The 9052-nt window shown below is 36.8% G+C and overlaps 1 long non-coding RNA gene across 1 annotated transcript in view; it reads left to right on the forward strand.

Moving 5' to 3' along the window:
- LOC107701701 (uncharacterized) overlaps positions 1-3117 on the forward strand; it is a 12134-nt gene extending 9017 nt beyond the window's left edge. The window contains exon 3 of the long non-coding RNA XR_001635675.1: positions 3022-3117. This is a non-coding gene — a long non-coding RNA (uncharacterized LOC107701701). The remainder of the gene's footprint in view (positions 1-3021) is intronic.
- The last annotated feature ends 5935 nt before the right edge of the window (positions 3118-9052 follow it).

Below are 9052 nucleotides of genomic sequence, written 5' to 3' on the forward strand. Positions count from 1 at the left end.
GGTGGTCTCATTCGAAAGAGGGCCTCGAGACGTACACTCGATTCGCGTTCGAGAGGGTTCCTCGAGCTGAAGGGATCCCCCGAATTTGGTGCAGATTCGCCACGCCGTTATGTAGATATGGTCGTTCAAAGTTTCAATGGTTTTCCATAGACTTAAGCTTTAAAGTGTTTCATCCAGGTCGCCAGTAGCAAACAATGGAGCGCGCTCTGCTGGACAAACTAAGTAATTACACCATTTCAAGCATTTTATCTGCATTATATGTTCTGTAAAAAAAAAATTTCATATCGGCAGCATATTCGCCAATACCGATATATCAGCGACAGGCTCATATCGGCCGATAATATCGGCAAAACGATATATCGGTCGGGCTCTACTAATAAGCCAATAAGTGCTCCTCTGCTGCCGTCTACTGGTTATAATTGTGATTTGATGTCTTTTTTTAATTTTACATAAGTGTTTGTTTACCACAAAGTATATTTTGGTCATCCCATTAATAATAACATTCAAACTGGATAATTTTAGAGCTTTAAAGTGCTGGAAATAGTTGTGTGAAATGCTTGAAAGTCATTGAAAAGTGCTTGAATTTCTCTCTCAAAAGGTTGTACAAACCGTGAAATTAATGCTGTAATGCATTCGACTATTTCTACCACAACACCATGGTTACAGTTAGCGTTACCGCTTCTGGTTTTCTGACGTATGTCAGTGCTGTTTATAACAGAGAATTCTGTGCAGAATTTGAATGATTCTCACTAGATCTCGCAGCAACCTTATCATTGTGTGGCGAATTCAAACGCTTCTCACTGGATCTCGCAGCATTGTTGCATCTGTGCAGTAACAGTGTTGCGAAATCAATTTTGGCTCCCGAGTAAAGCTGTTCTGAGCTCGGACAAGTTTGTTTGCGTTGCGGTCCGAGCTGATAAATGGTCCACGCTGCGCAGCTGAAACGTAGAGTGGTTTAGTTTCACTTTCGTTTCATTTGCCGTTTAATGTTTCATATGCAACAGAAATGGCAGCGCTTATGAGTTGGACAACGCGGTGGTCGTACCAGTTTAACAAAAATTAGTCGCACCGGCAGAAAAAATGGTCGCAAAATGTGAACATTTGGTCGCAGTCTGGAGCCCTGCATCAAATCTTTTCTGAAGACAGTCAAAACCTTCAGAGTTTCATTCATATAATTAATTAATTTGTATAATTCCCTTAGCACTTTTAAAACCTCCCAGCTTTTCTGCCATATTTTCACACATAAAACGAAACTACTCTGCGTTCTGTGCGCACGTGACACTGTTACTTAAAACTTTGCTTTATGCTGGGCAGTATTTATTTATCCTCAGTTGTTCAAATCACGGTAATCGAATACGGTTTTAATAATTAAAATATGAAACGGTAATACTAACCGTGGGGAATTTCATCATGATTTATCGTCAAACTGGTAATCGTTCCATCCCTACTTGCAAGCATTAGCACATGTTAGCATGCTAAATTAAACTTTTATTTACCTTATGTGACATGGTGTCAATATAAAGCACAAGGGCAAAATTGTAAAAAGAGAAGGAAGGAAGGAAGGAAGGAAGAAAGAAAGGCCTCCATTGGTTCTTGCACAGTAACTGATTTTCAGTGGCATACAGCACACTCCACAACCTAAGCATAGGCTCCACTCTTCACCACAGTGGTAATCCCACAAAACATCAACCAACAACTCTTCTAAATCCCAACATAACAAAACACTAAACAGAAAAACTAAACTCTCCCTTTTCTCATATTGCTAAAATACACATAAAATAGCACTTAATTTCAACAATAATTCTCCCCATTCAGTTCCTTACAAAGAATGCTGGGAGATGGAAATCCCCAGCCTAGTTTCAGCAATGCTATGTTAATGCTAGGAAAAAAAGATTAATCCCAAATCGATTACCTTTACTTCGGTTTCATAAATGTAAATGGATAGCACACAATTCGGTTAGTTTGCAAAAAAATATTTTCCTTCACAATTCAGTTAGTTTCCTTCGTTCATAAAAGCTCATTTTAATCAAGTACACTGAGAAAGCAGATGTTAATGGATGCTAATTGCAGGTGTAAAGTGGCTCATACAAATGACATTAAGGTGAGTAGAGTCCTATGAAATCTCTTTTATTTTTTACCCAAATTACATTTTAATTTTCTGTATTCTGTTTCTGGAATCTATGTGGTGTCATTTAATTTTATAATAAAAAGAGTTAACAACATGCCACTTAACATTATTAGTAGGGTTGCACAATATATCGAAAATTATCAAAATATCGCAAATGTAAATATCGTGATATGCATATCGCAGCGGCATGCGATATCTGAATCATTTTAATAATAGGCTACTTCAATCAAAATGTTGCAAAAGGTCAAAGTTTTAGGTCGACGCATATAGCAGAGAATTGCTTGACGTTAAAAAAAGAAAACAACTCTTTGCTGTCTCATCTTGCTGTCTGACTCACACCTGAAGCGCGCGCACAAGCCGCACCTCGGACAGCATGTGATCTCTTCAGTTTTCTGTGCGTACACACCCAAAGCGCACACGCGCACACACAGAGACGTGTTTCCAACCCCGCGAACACCGAGTTGATTCGTCTTTCGCATCTCCTTGTGTTTGAACAGACACATACACAGAATTATGTCAAAATACCCGTCTTGACAATCATTATCGTAAACGCAGTCAGTTATGTTTTAAATGAATGTAAACAGCTGAGAAAGAAATCGGATGTGTATCATCATACTGGATCCGTGCAGTCAGTCTTAAAGGGACAGCAGCATATAAATACCTGCTGCTGAATATGTCACTAATGTTAATCAAAAACACAGCTTTAACAAAGATTAATCATAATTTAATTCATACAGTGAACACTATGCAGTGTTATTTTACAATTAATTATTACATTTTTGTACCTGAATACTACTGTTTATTTTAACTATGCTTGTAATTTGTGTATTTGTTCTTTTTGTTTTGTTTTGTTTGACTTTCTTAGGCTATAGTTTTTGCTGTAGTATATGTAGTAAGTGCACTTTAAGTAATAAACAAAGCAAAGTTACATTGATATAAAATAAGTGGCATTCATTTTTTGTTTGTTCACATTGATGTTAAAATTACATTTTCTGATTTGTGACATTACTTTTTATGTAATGCTAAAACACTGCTGGTCACTTTCAGAAGCTGTAGTGATGCTTTCTTTTCCAAGAAATAATGTGAAAGTGAAACATAGGTCTAATGGTTATATAATTTTCATTTTTAAATATTTTTAAATATAATTTTTATTAATTTTACACACACAAGTCAATATCGTATCGCATATGGAATATTGCATTATTTAACAAGGTATCGCATATCGCATTTTTCTTCAATATCGCACAGCCCTAATTATTAGCATTATTTTTTAGGGTTGAGTGATATATCAGTACCAGTGATGTTGTATACTTAATTGTGCATGCTAATTAATTAATACCTAAATTTAGCTGTAGCATTTAAATTAGTTTTTTCTTGGTGTTTTATTTTTTATTTATTTAGACAAAATAGCATAGAATTTTAATATTGGTCATTTGTTTGTTATAGGCCATGACATTTAGAATTTTCCCTGCATCAAATTTCTATTTAATATAATTTAATCACATTGCATTCTAAAAATTTACTATGCCATATCATGATTGAATCTGATTAATGTGGAGCCCAAATTTTGATTAATTTAATTTAAAATTTGTCTGTGAAAGTCTGTGAAAATCTGGTTCTTCTATGTTTCTGTCTGTGTTTTTCGCAGAAAAACTAAATTTAAGTGACTAATAAGTGACTACATTTTGAGAGAAACATGGGTTTTGGGAAATTCATATACCATGTTTATTATTGAATATTATAAAGCAATGTAATGGCCAATGAGAACATATGTTGAGAACCCTGCTAGACAACTTATTTAGATGTAGCTTCTAAAACATTATGGATTAAGAAGAGACAAGCATACAAGGCTTAAAGTACAAACGACAGAAATGTATGCACAAGGCCCACAAGCAAATACTAGACAGCTGTTAGAAAAGCCAAGCTGAATTACCACAGACATACAATGAATTAATGTGGATAAAAAGAGTTTCACAGGCTGATATTCCACTCACTAACTCTCCAATTAATTAGTTTATCTCATCTAAGAGACAGAATCACCACATTAAATCTTTGAAACCACCACATCAATAAATCAATGACTCAAAATAAACCATCAATTTTCTTAAACGGATGTCAAACTAGGAACAAATGATTACCTGGAACAAGGCCCAACTCTAAGTCACAATTACCACCTAACTGAGAGTACTTCTACATTGCAAGAAACAGACCTTGCTATTATCTTAAAAAGAAATAAAAGAAACATGGATTGAAGCATAATAGCAAAAGCCATCTGAACCAGCATAATGTTGACTAAATCATATGCTACCATTCAGTGGCAATCAATTACACTTAAGCGTGATAGTTGTGAGAAGTAAGAAAATGATTCTTGGCACAACTGACTGTGAGTGACTGAACATCTCTTGAGGGCATAATAAAGAGAACCACATCTTAAACCTTTTAGACCTGGCATCCATTACTATGAATGTGCATGTGACTCTGCTTTAGATCTTGTGGATGACAGGTTGTATGCTTAACAGCTAATCAAACAGAAAATATCGACCTTCATATTTTTATTTTAGAAAAATAAAGCACATTGACGACAGACATAATGGCACTTTAGCCAAAGTGCAAAAGTAATGGACCTTTAAAACTTTTTTATATTAACGGGCATCTCATAGCAGTTTGATAGATTTATTGTAAGTTTAAACTGATTTGTATAAGTCCTATTTCAACTGTAGCTTTACAAACTTTGGCCATTAAGCATTCATTTTTGACAGACCTTTTTTTCTGTCCAAAAATCCGTGTTTAAATTAAATAATCCACAATCCTGTCCACAATTTGCTGCATACAATGCTTTGTGGTCTTTTATTGTGTTGTTGTGAATGGACAATTAATCAGTGCCATCTATTTAAAACTACATTACATACCTTCTTTTCCATGCATTGCTCTTTGAAAAATCAATGCTTGATTAATTGCAAAAACCTGGTCTTTGCTGAGCAAAAGGATTATGTTGTCTAAATTAAGGAGCACAAACAACATCATATCAGCATCTCTCTTTCACCTGATTATGTTCTTGTTCAACTTTTTGATGTATTAGAAAGCAGTAATATTGTCTGTAAAAGGGCAGACAACAAAGTGAGCTCATATTAGGAGCATAATGTGTTATTAGGAATACATTAATCGTGTGAACCAGCCACATGTATGGACAAACTGTCTGCCGTCACTGCCTTTGAATGCTGCTAGTATATGACCATAAGAAATACTGAGACACTTTCTATTTTTCAATATTAGCCCTCAATCCTCAGACTAGACATACTACACAGCAGTGTTCAGCTATGTCTGCCCATAGTGCTGTTTGTCAGGCTGGCTATACACATTGTGACAAATCACCAGCAGGCAGCCTTGTTAAAACACTGATGTGGTTTAATGGGTGATGTCCGAGACCTGGGTACATCTGATGAGCTCTCAGCAGACATTAGTGACCAGCCATATCCACTAGAGCGATCACAATTCTGGCTGAAGTTTGCCTGTACTGTATTTCTTTTTCACATAGTGAAAGTTATTTCTAAATTAAATCTGGACTATGCAGCCTTTTTGGTTCTACGCTGGCTAAATCATTACGAACATCTCATCTAAAAGTTGTCGACATTCAGATACAGTAGGAGGCTGGCCTGAATCCACAAAGCCCAAAACAGCGACTTAATTCAGCTACCAAAGTGCCTGCAACAAACTGAAGAGAAAAACGAGCCTTCTTATGTATTTTCAGCCTCAGCCAAGCTCACCCATCCATGAAAATCCCATCTCAGGGAGAGAGGAGGTGAAGACCTGCGAGCACACACACATTCACTCGCACACAGCAGACAGTAAAGGACACGCTGCCAGATCCTCACTAAAGCCCTTTATCCTTATCATAACTACTCCCACAATTACTCACATGAGTGATTTACCTGTTTCTGCCAAGCCATGCTGCATTTTTACTGTCCTAGTGATACGAAAACCTCTAGGCACCAAACATTAACTGGGCCACTACAGACAGGTACACACAGCGGTTACATTATGCTAGAGTATGAGAGTGTGAGATGCAATATTTAAAGCATATACAGATACACAAGGTGGCATGTTCACTATACACACACCATCTGAAATAATTTCAAGATGACTACAAACAGCCGCTTCTGCCGTTTACTTTACATCTCTGGGCATGTTCATTAAAATCTTTGAGCTTTGAAATGGGAAGGACTCACTCTCAATGGCATAATGAGCAGACAGCATAACAAGAAGATGAGGCTGATTTAACTACACTTACAAATTTACACAAAAAATTAATGGTCTTAATTACACAGATCAACTAAGTTTTCAGAAGTGCCAAGAGAGAAGATAAACTGCCTATTAAACATGAGAACAGTGTCACTTCTATGGTAATAAGAGCTCCACAACACACCAAGCCGTATTAACATGCACATGATCCCACAACAAATACTTTATGTATAAAGTCCAACATAAAATATGCATGTTTTATACTCTAAGGGGAAATGTGTCTATAGTGATGACAAATCATTTCAACAAATAGTAGAGCTCAGTCTTGCTGTGCTATTGGATGGATGTTTTTCAAAGGTCAATGCTAGCAATTGGAACATAAGGGTTACATACACACTGCAGCTACATTTGGTTGTCAGTTCACCTTTTAGTGCTTAAATCTGTTCTGTACACACAGAGTTCAGTCATTTATGGGAGTGACCACCACAACAGAATTAAGTCCTGAAAAATTCAGGTAGTGACAACCGCATTTACAAAAATCGAATGCAGTGCGTACTAAACTAAATAACTAGTTATTAATGACATATTTAAAATGTCTTCTTGACTCATTCGTGTTGCCAGATCTTGCCAGAAAAGACAGCAAACAAGAACAAGCCCATAATAAATGTAAATAAATCCAAATACTTTATCTTGGAAATAAGACCAAAATGTTCACGACCTGAACCGGCCTACTTTATTAATTCCATAAACTGTATGGCCTTGTAAACCCAAACAAAGAATACGTTAACATGGCAACACTTCAAGAGCGCAATCTGTAAAACAGCTTTCCCAACATAACAAAACATGACAGTTTTGTCGACAGTGGTTTAGTTAAAATAGCAAAACATATCAATTCTTTGGTCACTGTAATATTACTTTGGGCAAAAATAGCGGCTATCAAGTGCGATATGCCAGGATGTTGTTATGTTTACCACGGTGTCAATCATGGAAATTTCAGAGTCAGTTCTGTTCCATACACACACAAAATGATAATTCAGTGGATTCACTCCCATTTTTAAATGCGGTTGTCACTCCCGAAGCTTTACATTGTGTACATAGCCAAGGTGTGCCAGATCTTACCCACCCACTGTCACTTTCAGTTACTAACAACACATCTGATATCGACAGCATACCCCCGTCAAAGCACTGACTCGTCAATCATCACAGAAAGCCCCAACATGAAGTCCCAAGGGAGGAGAGGATGACAAATGAAATCAAGAGGTAAATAAATGAATCAATGGATGAATAATAGATTAGGCAGCAAGTGGCCCCTTCGAGCACTGCCACGAATGCAATATTAATAAGCAGCTCTTACTGTTCGTCTCTGTGTCATCACTGACACTCTTAGGAGGAGCATGGGCTGAATAACACACAGCTGATCTGTACATTCGATCCGGATTACGGATTTTCTTCAGTCCTTCAGGAAGCCAAGAGAGAATGGAGAAGAAGTAAAAAAGAATTCTGGGAAAAGTGCACATTCCCGGATGTACAACTTTGTCTTATTCTTTATTTCCCCCATGCACATAGCAGGAACTTATAAGAATGTGTACCAGGGTCAGCGATGTTGTGTCTGCCAAACCCCAGTCTCCCTCCCAACAGCAAGCCCATGCATCCCAAATGTGTCCATCTCCATGCTGAAGAACACCTCTCCCAAACAATATGCACCATTCGGCCTCAGAGTTCAGTGTGCCTATTTGCTTCTCCCCCTTTTTTATCAAGCACATTCAGGGGTGCATTTAAAGGGATTACTTTGGCCTAAGGTGCTGCCTTGTGGGGAGAAAATGCAGTTTAATTTGCATGCAGGGGTATGGACGAGGAATATAAAAGCACTCAGTTCCCTTGTAACTTAAGACCACATGCACATTTCATTAACTATAATAAAGTATTATAAATGGCTCCAGATGTTAATGGCTAGAAGTGTTACACTGCCAAGAGAGAAAACAATCTAGACCACTGTATATACAGTAGTAACTCCAATGCTAACTGGTTTATTCAAACTCACCTGATATGTTGAGCGTTTGCCTGTTTTTATTTTATTTTTTCACTTTTCAATCTTACTGATAAATCTGTAGGTGCTGAAATAAACAGTCAAGAAACAGCCCCTAACAGGTAGCAATGAGGGCAGCAATCAAATTCATTGTGGTCCCAGGGATGTTTGGTGAGGCTCAATTTTAGTAAGCTACACCAATCGATGAAGTTAATGTGTGTTTCTGTGTGAGGCAGGTAGGGAAGGATCGAGACAAGCTGAAAGGATCTGTCACAACTCCCCAGGAAGAAGGGGAGTCTCTGCCATTCACCAATTCAATTTAAAAAAAATAAAAAAATAAAAATCTCAAAAGCATATTCTCAAACTAAAAACTGTGGAAAAAGACTATGCAGAGATCTTTAAAAGTAAATTTTCTACATAATGGCTCAATATGTCATAAATGCCTCTTTGGAGAGCTTGTATCCTTCTTGCTTCTACTAATAGTCAGTTGTTTTGATAAACAGCACTCTAGTATCTGAAAAAAAGCACCAAATTCAAATAGATATAGAAATATGTTAAATTAAATTTGCCATAGTATATGCCATAGTTTACTCAAAAAGCATAATATTTTGTTATCATTTACTGACCCTCATGTCCTTTATATATATATATATATATAT

The sequence above is a fragment of the Sinocyclocheilus anshuiensis genome, unplaced genomic scaffold (genome assembly GCF_001515605.1).
Source record: "Sinocyclocheilus anshuiensis isolate Anshui unplaced genomic scaffold, SAMN03320099.WGS_v1.1 scaffold1658, whole genome shotgun sequence".
Lineage (NCBI taxonomy): Eukaryota > Metazoa > Chordata > Actinopteri > Cypriniformes > Cyprinidae > Sinocyclocheilus > Sinocyclocheilus anshuiensis.